The sequence below is a fragment of the Talpa europaea genome (assembly GCF_964194135.1).
Source record: "Talpa europaea genome assembly, chromosome: 10".
NCBI classification, from domain to species: Eukaryota; Metazoa; Chordata; class Mammalia; order Eulipotyphla; family Talpidae; genus Talpa; species Talpa europaea.
Window position 1 is genome coordinate 7,163,868 of NC_140077.1, and position 13,507 is coordinate 7,177,374.

Consider the following 13,507-nt stretch of genomic DNA (forward strand, 5'->3'; position numbering starts at 1 on the left):
TTTACTCTGAAGATGTTTAACAACACCTTTTGTGTTTAACAACACAAAAGACTATATACTCAACTCTATTCATTGTAGCAGTTTTCAACTACAAAATACTGGAAACTTTACATTGTCAGACATAAGAAAATTGCTTGAATAAAGTATGACACATCCACACAATGGAGTATTATGCTACTGTAAAAAGGAGTCAGAGGGTTTCTATAAACTGATAAGGAATGGTTCCTGAATATACTGAGGGGATAAACTGGATATATTGTTAATATATATACTAAAGATACAATATTGTGATCTAGTAAGATACACTATTAACTCAAATCACTAGAGTATCTAGAGTGTGCTACCTTAAAGAAGGTATGAGAAATACGCATATAGTCATGTGTCACGTAATGACGGGAGTCATGTGGCATTAGGCAATTTTGTTATTGTGTGAGTGTCAGAGTGTAATTACATAAAACCAAGATGATGTACTACACACCCAGGCGTGGTATAGTGTGTTGGAACCACCATTACGTATGTAGTCTGATATCGATACAAACGTTGTTAAGTGCCACATGATTGTATACTGTACATTTCATTTGTACAAAAGAAAGAGATAAATTAAAAATTAATGAGATTGGTCACCTACAGGAATAGGTGGGTGTAAACGGGATGAAAAGGCGGGGAGTAACGAGATGAAGGGGTGAAGAGCATACCCATTCTCTGAATATATCCTTCTGAATGGTCCTGACTGTGAGAACCATGGTAATCTCTCACATATCAAAAATAAATAGTTCAAGTCAACCAGAACGTGCTGGATAACCAAAAAGAAACACAAACAGTAACCCAAGTCTGTTACAAATGGAAAGTGTAATCACAATGCAGGAGACAGGTAAGAAAATTTTAACCTGGATAACTTTGAAATACAGTATTTTGTAGATAAAGACAAAAAGAACTACAAACAATACTCTGGTTAGTGAATTTGTTTTTCATAGAGTATGGGTTAGCAATTCCAAAACTACTTTATAAGTACACCATGACTTGAGCAAATAAGCAGATATACTGAGGTGAACTGGGGAGGTGGGGTGGTCAAACACATCAAAGAATCTTTAGCAAATATAAGAAAGATGGCAAAGAAACACCCAGAGCTCCAATATTTATCTTTCCCATCCAAATTTCTACACACAAAAGATTTTTAATTAAATAAGGAACAGTCTATGAAAGAGAGCATACAAAAGCAAATTTTTCACTTATGGGGTTATACCATTTAAGAAAACACTACTTGACTAGAGCCAAAAAAACCCCCAAAAAAATAAAAAAACAAATTATCAGGAATTTTTAAATATTGGTATTATTTTTTTATTGAGGTAATGCCGGTTTACAACATGATTTAGGAATATGGGTTCACTCCTCTTGACATGTATGTTACCAGGAATTTCTTATTATTGAAAAATAACATGATGGCTATATATTTCCTACATGAAAAAATATTTTTTAGAGTTATATAGTATTTTGATTTCTTTCATTTCTCCCCAGGTGTTAATCAACTCTCATTTTAGGGATAGCCCTTGGGAAATACGCCTTAAGTATTTCATAAATGCAGAAGTTAGTACGTGTTTCATAATTCTTTATAAAGTAAGGTAGAATTTACTCCAAAGTTTCAAGGCTTTTACAGGCTATTTCATTATTTATTATCATTACACATTAACCAACCCTGTGCTGAGAAGTATGTCAGCACCCAACACATAATAAGTATAATGCACATAATACAGAATAAACCGCTAGAATGGAACACATTTTGTTGAATGAAAAGAAATATTTACACAGGTGTCTTCACCTCACAGGAATAATTCCTCTTTTACACAGAACAATTCAGTGTGTTTGCAGAGAGAAGGTATGCTAATATTAGGAAGGGCTCTTCCAAATTTAGGTCTTCTTGTTGCTTAAATAAGAAGAAAATGCCTTCTATTTTCTTTGGGTTCATTTCATATTAATAACGTGACTTGTGATTTTAATAAATTACAGTGACGACACTGTGCCTAATCAAATATAGTAAGTGTCTTTCAAATAAACAATTTAACAGTGCAGTACTGAAACATAAAAATTTTAACTTTCAAACACAGAGGCTCTATTGCATATAGAAACTCACTTGGGAAACAAAAATGCATCATTTTTTCCCCCGCAATAACACTGACAGTACCAATAGCGAAGTTCAACTTATATATGTATATACATTTTAAAATAAAACATGTCTATTTTTAGTTCAGTTACTCCTACAATAAAAAGTAAAAATTTGAGGTGCTTCTTTAAAAGCAAACTGCACACTGAAAAGTTCAATATACTTATGGAGTTCTAATGAAGATTAAATCTGTAATTAAATATATCGGAAGTGATCTCAGACAACAGAGAAAGAATTTCGTAAGCAGTAATCCTCCCTTCTCAGGACTTTCAGGACGGAACCCAAACTCAAATTCTAGGTCTGTTACATCCTTGCTGAGAGCTTTGCAACACAATAAAAACTGCCATAATTATTGGTTTTCTCATCTGTAGAATGGGGTTAAACTGCCTACTTTAGAGTAGCTATGAAGATTAGATAAAAATTTTCACAATTCATGTTATTATTACTAAGAACTAATGTTTACCAGATAGCAAAACAAACTATAAAGCCAGGGAAATTAGGAATGGGAGAAATGAATACCAGAATAGAACAAAGAAGACCCACACAGACTCATGTAAACACGGGCATCTACTAAATGAGAGAGGGAAAGGATGGCGTGCCAGGAAATAGTGTTGAAATATATACTAAAGAATTTTCGGATAAATATGCTTTCTGAAATTTGCATTCAAATAATTTAGCAACTGGGAGTGTGAGGATGATGGATAAAGATATTTTTATCGTTGACTTTCCAATCAGCTCTACAAATTGTATTAGGTTAATACATCTCAAGTGTTTTAAGCAAGTTTCCTATCTTACTATTTTCACTTTCACACATTGATTTAAAAAAAAAAAAAAAACAAACACTTAGACCAAATTCATAAGGAAATAGCTACCTGTTATAATCTAATGAAGCTGGTATGATGAAAATGTTCTACAATTAGCGTGTGCTGATGGTTTGTACAACCCTCTGAATATACTAAAAATCACTGAACTGTATGTAAGTCTTAAGAGGGTAAATTTTATGTCAATTATGTCTCAATTATTTTATTTTTTTATTTTTTAAAGATTTATTTATTTATAGACGCACTAGGTACAGTCAGAAGCACAGGAGGATGAGAGAATTCACCAGAGCCAGAGTGGGGAACAGAACAGGCAGAGTGACGAAGTACACTGCTGAGGGGAGCAGTGGGTGGCAGGAGAGGTCTGTGCACCATGTGGGACCCTCGCCAGCAGCCGAGGATTAAACCGGTGCTGCATAGGCTGCAGGCAGCTTTGCAGCCCAGCGCTCAACCACTGCACTACCAGGGGAGGCCCTGTCTCAATTAAAAAAAAAAAAAAAAAAAAAAAAAGCTCCTACAGAACTAAAGAGCTCATTAGAAATCTAAAACATGCATTTTCGACAAAAAAGAGAGATTAAAGTAGGATCCTCTATTATTTCTTGAAACATAACATATTGAAAAAAATGTAGCTATTTGGAGTAATGTTCAAAGAATAGTTAAAAATTATCACAATGGAAAGAAAATGAAAATTTTGAGTTGAACACTGAGATATTTCCAGTGTTTTGAAAACATAACAAAACAAATAAAAAGCCTCAAAGAAACAAGAGAAACCTCTGTTCCTGTAATTATTTTGTTTAGGTGAAACAAAACAAAACGACCAAAGATGGAAAGCTGGAAAGTGTGGCAAGAATGAGCAAATTGTAGTTACAGGATTAAATGACTCAAATATGTATTTTATAGTTTGAACTTTAAGAGAAATGTAAAAGTATCAGTGTCACTATTGTTTAGCGATCCCAGTATCTCCCAGGCATAATTTGGTGATAAAAATTTTAAAAGCACCAGTGCAGGATATTGTATTAATTTATACCACCCAACATGAAAAGAAATTTTGCCCAGTTAAAGCTGCCACAGTAAGATCTGGATATGAAGATCCATTACATTAAACTTAACCAAGAGTCAATGGTCAGTAACTCAGTTTAGCCCGGCCCTTTGGCATAATGATATTTTTCCAATTTTTAGAACATATTACAATAAAAAAAGAACACATTTTGTAAAACTGGCTCCTTCAGAAAGAGACAGGAAATCTGACTTCCCAACAAGATAAGAACTCAGATAAGGAAGTGATTATCTTGAGAAGCTGACCAGTAGGGCAAACTAAAACAATAGTCCTGGAAAAGAGTCAATCTCTCGTGCTATTCAATTGTTGACTTACTTTAAAGGGGATAAGCAATGTGGATAAAGATTTTCATTCAGTCAGAACAGTATGTTTTCCCCTACTCCTGACCTCACTTGTGTTGCAGCTATAACAGTCCCAACATGGCTATCCATCTTATTGACATACAAAAATATAAGTATTTGATCTAACAATGAGTGTCCAGCAATCCTTTCTACTTTTTTTTTTTTAAAGATTTATTTATTTATGCATACAAGAGCTGGGGTACAGGTGCTTACTTGAAAACTTAGAAATGACTTCAATTTTTTTACTTTTATAATCTATTTGTTTTATAGTTCCAGGGGCCTTTTATATTTCTACACCTATCAAGTCATGATTCACAGAGGGGATAAGAGTGACAGATAAGAGTGACTTATCTCAAGGTAAATTATGTTCCAATTTGAAGGATCTTGTGTTTTAAATTTTTTTTTTTTTACAAATCTTGATAGGAAATAAACTCAGTCAAATTGGTGCATAAAACCTACTTTATCGATACACACTGTATAAGCTATTAATTGGCCATTTAATACTTTCATTTTTTTTATTTTTGCATAAAAGAACTGGGGTGCAGGTAGGTGTGGGGGGTGAGAGGATTCACCAGAGACAGAGTGGAGAGTGGAATAGGCAGATTTACTGAAATACACTGCTGAGGGGAGCAGCAGGTGAGACAGGAGAGGTCTGCTGCACCATATATGGTTTAACTCCCTGGCAGGGGACAGAACTCAGGCTGTGGTGATGATAGCACCAAGACTTACCCCTAGGCCACCAGGGAGACTCCATTTAGTAGTTTTTAATGAATATGAGCATGAGTCTATAAAGTAGGTTTTATGCACACACACATGCATTTAAATTGCTACCAAACATTTAAATTTGTGGTATGGTTAATATAATTTTTGTTTTATATTTAAAGCCATTTCTGCTTTTTAAAATTATATTAAAAGAAATTCCTTTTTTCCTCTAATGGAAATGAGCACAATACATTCCTGAATATATTTCAGAGGGCACTGTACATCAAGTAAGCAGAATTACAAGCACCACTACCACTGCCCCAACACAGTCCTAGCGTCAGCTACCTGGTCGCGAAGAGAACATGATGCTGGCTTCAATGTGCTCAGTGAGTAAAGAGCCAGTTATTAATTTGCTCATCTTCCAAATATAGTAACTACTCAGTGTTTCTTGACTGGTTGCTCTGTTGCCTACTAAATTTTCCTAAGTCTGGGCTTATAGAAAAATGACAATGACTCATAAGGAGAGCATCTAGGACACAAGGCACTTTTAATAGGCTCCATTTCAAAAGCACCAAATGCAATTAGAGGCATAATCAGCTTCGCCTATGAAACTTAGCATTTAAATCCCAAGTAATGACCTGCCATAAAATGAAATAATCTGATATTCCATAAAAACATGCAGTCTTTTATATTTTAATAGTCTCAGATTAGAAAAGTCTAACTTATAAATCATCATTGGGCAAAATAAATTACTATATAAAAATACATTTTCCAGGGGCCTCCCCGGTGGCGCAGCGGTTGAGCGCTGGGTTGCGAAGCTGCCTGCAGCCTCTGCAGCCGGTTCGATCCCCGGCTGCTCCCCGGCCACCGGAGGAGGGTCCCACATGGCGCGCAGACCTCTCCTGCCGCCCGCTGCTCCCCTCAGCAGTGTACTTCGGTCCTTCTGCCTGCTCTGTTCCCCGCTCTGGCTCTGGTGAGTTCTCTCACCCTCCCGCGCTTCTGACTGTACCCAGTGCATGTATAAACCAAACAAACAAACAAACAAACAAATAAATAAATAAGACATGCCTCTAGAAAATTAAAAAAAAAAAAAATACATTTTCCAGATAACTATAGCTTATCCTAAAATGCTAAGTTGATTCCTGTATGTTCACTGAAAATACTATTACATACTTTCCTATCTGTTAAAACTCAGAATACTAGAAAATAATTGGTATTTTTATTTATGATGCAGGTTTATAAACATGAAGATAAATTACTACTTTGAGAGGTGATATAAGAACGTCCTGCCTGATGCACTGAGCTTCTGGGAGAGGCCCTGGTCACTCAAGACCCTGAACTGGAATAAGCAGGTTGGAAAATGAGTGAGTGAATGAATACAAACTGGTTTTTGGATCTTTATTTAGAAATTTGGTGAATGGTTTGTGACAAGAAATAACGTGTAGGAACTTAACTCTTATTCATATTAACTAGTCTGTGGTACATTGGTTTGGATATATATGTTGCTTTACTTAAAGTGATCATTTTTAAGAACCTATTGATCACATTGGGTGAGGACCTTAGTTATTGAAACACCTTTACAGATGACTCAAGTATACAGTCACTCTTACTTTACCAATCCTCTTCTCTTTCAGAGGCTAAAAAATTAATATCACTGCCATAGAAATCACTGAGGAAAACAACTGGAGTTTGAGAACAAATGAGTTGATAACCTTAAACTGGAATAACCATGGGATAGCATAAAAGGTAACTTACGCTGCCTCTAAAGAATCTCCCTACTTGAAAATATGAAAGTCTGCCAGTTAGAGACGTGCTCACAAATAAGCAGCCCACCTGTCTGATGACCGTCTGGGAGAGTTCAGAGCCCTGGGTTCACATTCATGTGGCCAGCACAAGCTCTGTTCTTTGTGGGGAGGTGGAACCATCTGCACCAGAACCTGGAGCTCAGATTAAGGATTAGGGGGTGGTGGAAAATTCTAAAGCATGAAATGGAGAAACAGGCTGAAGGGACCAGAGGAAGAAGGGTCACGCAATACCTAGGTCCCTGGGGAGAGATTAAAAGAATGAGGAGGGAAGCCAAAAAGAGCATGAGAAGATGCCAAAGGAAATCTCTTACACCACTTAGCTGCCTGCCTCCAAGCTGCCAAGTTATTAATAAGTTAGATAAATTACAATTAAAAGGTCCAAGTCACCAATGAAAGTCTTATCTCTAAAATAATTCCGAGATCCATATGAATGATGAATTCTGAGATCCTTATGAATGATAAAATGAAAATAAAATGATTATGTTTGAATTACACTTTAAATCACTGCAACTTTGGTAGAAATGTTAGGTCATAAATACTGTTTCTTTAGAATATTTCCCTCCAAACAAGTTGAGTACATGAAAAATGTTTAAGAAGTTTAAAAAGTTACCAAAGTTTAAAAAGTTAACAAAAAGTAGATGTACTTGATTTTTTAATTAAGATAAAATCAGAAGTAATGACAACAGACTACAGCAAATGCTATCTTCTGATTTAAATGTCTTAGTGGCTTTATGGAGATATAACATATACTATAAAATTCACCCACTGTAAATATCCAACCCTGAATTTTCAGAGCTATACAACCATCATCACAATCCTTACATGTTTTTAATGTGAGTTGCCAGCAGACAACAGACACAGCAGTGAGCAAACTGTACACAGTCCCCGGCTTCTTAGAGCTTATTCTCCCTCCAGAGGGGAGCTAGATACATGAGATAATTAATGTGTAATTACAATTGGATAAGAAATTGACTGTCATTCTTACTTCCTTAAGGACACTACAACAGGTAAGAAATTTGTCGATTTTTCATAGCTTTACTTTTTCTAGCCTATTTAACATATTATATATCCCTTCCACATTCTGTTCCTCATATTAATAAATCCCAAAGGATCAAACTAAAGAAAGGCTAACAATTCTAAATAAGTATTTTCTAGGTTCCACGGTAATAGGACAATTTTTTTTGCAGAGCTTACTAAAACAAAGGGCAATTATCAACAAAGAATACCACAACTAAGCAATACTTTAAAATTCTTCCACCACACATTTTAAAAAAGGGACATGTGGATTATGTCATATAACCTTCAGTAATGCTAATATTTTATTATTAAAAACACTATATCCTCTAGATTTCCACTATGTATTTCCCCACAGTCTTTCAGTGACATGCTAAAATTACTGCGTTTCAGCAAACAATAAAATTGGGGAAAAAACAGTTCAAGTTTAAAATTTGTTCAAAAATTGTAGAGTTAGAACTTAAATGGTTCTCTAGTGGAATATCTGAAACCTTTAAGTTACCATTAAAACTAAGGGGAAAAAATAAGAGTCAGCACCTTGTTTACTATTCTCACCAGACAAGCACTTTATGTCAGTTTCATTAAATCTCACAATAACTATATTAAGGCAGTGTTATCTTCTTTGTCCTGAGGCCTTATGAAGTAATCTGAGATTTGCCAAGTGTGTGCTCCCGGGATTCATCTGCCTCTGGAGCAGCTGCCTAGTCAATGAAGTCGGGGGATAGCCCACCTCACTATGAAATAAAGGGTAAGAAGCAATGGCAGGAATTCTCTGTGACATGCTTTTGTAATAAGCATTCCAGTGGACATTAGATTCCTGGATGGGCCATACTATGTCTCCTAAAACCATATATTGGAGCCCCAACCCCAGTACCTCATAATGTAACCCTATTTTAAAGAGGTAATTAAAATTAAAGTGAGGTCATTAGGATGGGCCCTAATCCATTATGATGTGTGGCCTTATAAAAGGAGATTTGGATATGGAGTCACACCGATCTGAAGAGGATGTGAAGACAGCCAAGTTCCAAACCTCAGAAAGTTCCAAAGACCTCAGAAGAAACTAGCCCTGCAGACACAGCCTTTAGAATTATGATAAAACACCTTCCCACTGTTTCTGTTGTCAAGTCTCTGCAGTGGCAGCCCTAGCAAACTAAGTCACGACAGCTTATATGCCAAAGAGCTCAGAGTGAAATGCCAGTCAGGAACAGTGGCACGACTCACCCACGCCATTTTTCAGACTGTCAATGACATCTATTCAAATAAATTTATGTTCCCATCTCATCAGGCAAGAACAAAAATCATGCATTAATATGTAGAGAGTAAGTAGGAGGGAAACAGGAACGAGAAAGGTAAGATGCCCCCATGGGAAAATGCACCCCAAATAACAAGTTCTAATACACACCAGGAGACACCTCATCGGCCAGCTGGCAGTGTCCAGGGCAAAGCTTTAATGGGCACAGGGAGGGCAAGGAATGAGGCTCCCTGGGACTAGGATGAAGAAAAGGAAGAGAGGAGTTAAGCTAGATGCTCAAGGAGGGCAAGGGACATGCAGAGGGAGGGAAGAGCAGCAGCAGGGGGCCCAGAAAAGATTTTCCTTCCCTTCCTCCCTGCTCCCTTTCTAAAGAGCCACACCTCAGAAGTGATGTGACAAGAAAAATAAAAAGGTACAGAGATTAGAAGAGAGAAAAATGGAGCACTTTCCCTGCCTTTCTTTCCTTTTTCATATTTTCTTTCTCTAGTCGACTGGACATTATTTCAGAAAATAATATTACTGGGGAAAAATTACTCTGTCTTTCCCTCTTCCAAATATCGTATACACAGGTTCCTCCACTGCCTACCAACCAATTGTTTGTGATCCAAAGAAAGGCATGCCCATGCCGCACAAGGAGGAAATTGGGCTGACCACAGGAGACCACCACGCCTTCACCACCTCCTAATGACCAGGCTTTCAGTGCAGGCTCAACTCAACCAGTAATTCTGTTTGTGCACTGCTCACAGTAGTAGCTTGTGGGTTATCTGCCAAGTCTAACCCTCCTGCTCCGAATGTTTCCCCACCCCCCTTGCTCCCCAGCCTGAAGAACAGACCTCGCAAGCACGTCTGAGCTTCCTGACCAGGACAGGTTCTTGGTCCACAACGGCCATGAAGAGTCTATCATAGGAGTCTTACCTAGACTCACTACTACTATTCAATTAACTGGTAACCTGGGTCTCCCTGGTGGCACAGGGGTTAAGTCTCAGCACTATCAAGCTATCGCCTGCCACTGCAGCAAGAGTTTGATCCCCGGCTAGGGAGCTAACCCACATGGCACAGCAGACCTTTCCTGTCTTGCCCGCTGCTCCCCTCAGCAGTGTATCTCAGTAGATCTGCCTGTTCTGCTCCCCACTCTTGTCTCTGGTGAGTTCTCTCACCCCCTCATCTCTCACCCCCTCACCCCCCCACCACAGTTCTTGTATGCATAATTGGTAAACTGAACACATTAAAATCTCAAAAGGAGCTTTGTGTTTAATGTGCTTCCCAGTACTTCACTTAGAGAAGAAGAAATGAAACCTGGGAGAGCACATATGTTAGCATTATCAAATTACATATTGCATCAAGGCTAATAAAAGTCAAGGTTAGCTCTCCCGACTTCTGAATTCAACTCTACCTTCCACAGTCCACGATACAATTGCTGTCCTTTCTCCTGACTGCTCTAGAACAAAACATCTCACAGAAAATCTGCAGGTAACTGAGCATCTTGTGTGCAGGGACCTTTCATAATTTAAGAAAAATTCTTCAGATTATCTGGCAATTTATTTGTCCAACTTTCAAAAGTTGTTAAGGCCACCATCTTGAAAACATCAAAGTTGATCTGCCTTCTGAAGTCTTATCGTGAAACCTGACTTCTAGAATGTAAAATTACCAACAGATCAGCAACGTGCCAGCTAGATATCTAATTCCAGTGAGAGCTGGAAAATCATATGAAATTACATGATTTTTATCTTCCTATACAAGCAAAGAAGAATTCTTATTCTATGCACATTTTTTTTAGGAAATTAGGATTACATTGCTTATTAAGTGTTATGTAATTTTTGTCATTTAACATGGTTTTTCTCAATTCTTGATGGTTGGTCAGTCTCTAGTGGCTGTAGGAAGCATCAGATGTTGGCTGGCTTGAGAGTAAAGTGCCATTTACGGGCAGAAATTTTGTCCTACAAGCACAAAACAGAGAAAGCCGAGATGAGAGAAGACTGAAAGAGATGTAGAGGGACAGGTAGTCAGATACCACCTGCCCCCAAAAGAGTAATCTTGGAGCCTGTATGACATCTACTTATTTACAGTGGTAACTTGGATTTCTGATAAAATTTTGTGGTTTTTTGCACAAGCCGATAAGTTTGTATTTGCAAACAAAAGAATCTTGATTAAATAGTGTCTTATAATTTACTAAGCAACTTCTGGTAAATTATCTCATTCGAGACTCATAAAACACTCCTTGGGGAGTTGCCTTTACTCTTGTCTTACAGTTGACAAAGTAGAGGCCTAGGGGTGTTGTGGCCCCCATTCAACCAGCCTCATGGGGTGCACACACTCGTGAATCCCCCACTCACATGTACTCTGGGTTTGTTATGCGGCTTTCTTTGGCCAACGGGATATAAACAAGCTCAGTGATGTAAGCAGAGATATGATAAGCCCTTGCACATTGGGACTTGTCTTTTGGCCCCAAGGCGCCACCTAAGAGGATGTCTAGGAATCCAAGAGAGAAAGAGGCCCCACGAGAGGTCTTGTGTGGAGAGAGAGGCCACATGAAGGAAAAGAGTCAGGCAAACCCCCAGCTGAACACTGCACACAAATGACCCTGCTAGCAGCAGAGCAGAGCAGAACGGCTTGGTCAGTGTATACTCAGTAGATGTTATACAGTGTTGGTGTTTTAAGAGTGAACTTTGGTGGAGCTTGTTATACAGCAAGAGATAAATAAAGCAAGTTAAGTAACTTCCCCTGTATCTCAAAGCTAACAAATAAATCCCAGGTCTCTTGACTAATTGCCGTGAAATATTCATTGCTCCATGATGTGACCAAAATTGAAAAAAAACAACTCAAAAGTTTCACATGCTTCATTTAAATAACAGAAAATGAATTTCAGCTCAGAACACTCAGCAGTGAAATTATCCTGTCAGCATATAAATGAATTACAAATATATGTATGTAAATGTAGACAGGTAGGAGAATATTAACCTAATACTTAACATAGTTACACAATGTCTAAACGCTTTCTCCTTTGTATTAAAAGTCTAAAAAACTACCAAAGACAGAACATACAACAATGCTCATAGCGCATTATTTCTAATAGAAAAAAAAAAAAAGCTAAATAATTGCCCACTGACAGGAAAAAGGGCAAATTACGATATATTCATATAATTTTGACAATAAGAAACTAAAGCTTCATATGACAACATGGATAAGACTTCAAATTATAAAGTTGAATGGGGGAAAAGAACAAAATACAAAACCTTAGTGGTAACTGTTTAGGGATATATATGAAAGCAATATGAAAATCAAGAGAATAATTAAGTATGAAATTCAAAACAGCAGGTTCTCTTGAAGGAAAGGAAGAAGATACACTTGGAGAAATGTGCAGTGAGGCACCAAAGCCACTGGTCATGTTTCCTTCTTTAATCTGGGTTGGAGAGATAGGTGCTTGTCTTATAACAAACTATGCCACATATCTGTGAAAAACAGGTTTTTATGCCTGAAAAATATTTCATGAAAAAAACAAAATTTTAAGAACCAAAAAAATCTAGCAAAGAAAAATTAGATTTTTCTCCAGGAATATGTGCTTTATAATACACAGAACTCGATCTAATTGCATTTTGAAAGAATAAAAAAGGGTACACAACAGAGGTGATTATACATAGCAATAACAGTAAAGTCTCCTGTAGTTCATAACTCAGTAAAATTGATACCAAAGGAAAAATAGACATTTAAAATACTTCATTTAGTCCTTTTCAGGACTTTCTGGAACCTGTCTGTATAACATCTATTTTCTCACCAACAAAATTTCCTCTAAACCAGAACATAGGTGCCTGTCCTTCCAAGCAAGGGTCTGGCAAATGATCTAGACATTCCATATTTTTATCTTCCCTGGATTGGGCTCCCAGAAAGGACACACTGCACATCTCTACTCTCCCCTGTCCAGGGCTGACTGTGTCAGGAACAGAGAGCTGACAAGGAGCCGACCAGCCAGGGTCCGCCACCTGCCCACCTCTCTACTTATTCCTACTATTCTCTCCCTGGAAATTGGTCAGGTGGTGTATCTTTCCATCAGAACACCTAGAACAATTTTTAAAAAATTATATGTTTATTTTCGTGATTACTCACTGGTGTCTGTCTTCCCTCCAAAACTGTAAGCTCCATGAGGGTAGAAATGGGTTTATGCTCACTGCTGTGTTCTGTCAACTAGTGCAATTCTCGACACACGTAGTCAGTCAAATGGTGTTTTGTTTTTTTTTTTTGAAGAGGAAGCTAGGACTATAATATTATGCTACCTCTTTTTCTAAAGCTTTAGTTTTACTTCATAAATCTTAAAGAGAAATATACCTATTTAGGGGTAGACTCAAAATTAAGGCAAAGGAATCAA

General features: G+C 37.4%; 1 protein-coding gene across 2 annotated transcripts in view; it reads right to left on the reverse strand.

Annotated features, from left to right (window-relative positions):
* INPP5F (inositol polyphosphate-5-phosphatase F) overlaps positions 1 to 13,507 on the reverse strand; it is a gene marked incomplete at its 5' end in the record, with an annotated part of 65,548 nt that overhangs the window by 32,274 nt on the left and 19,767 nt on the right. The gene's annotated exons all lie outside the window — the stretch shown is intronic.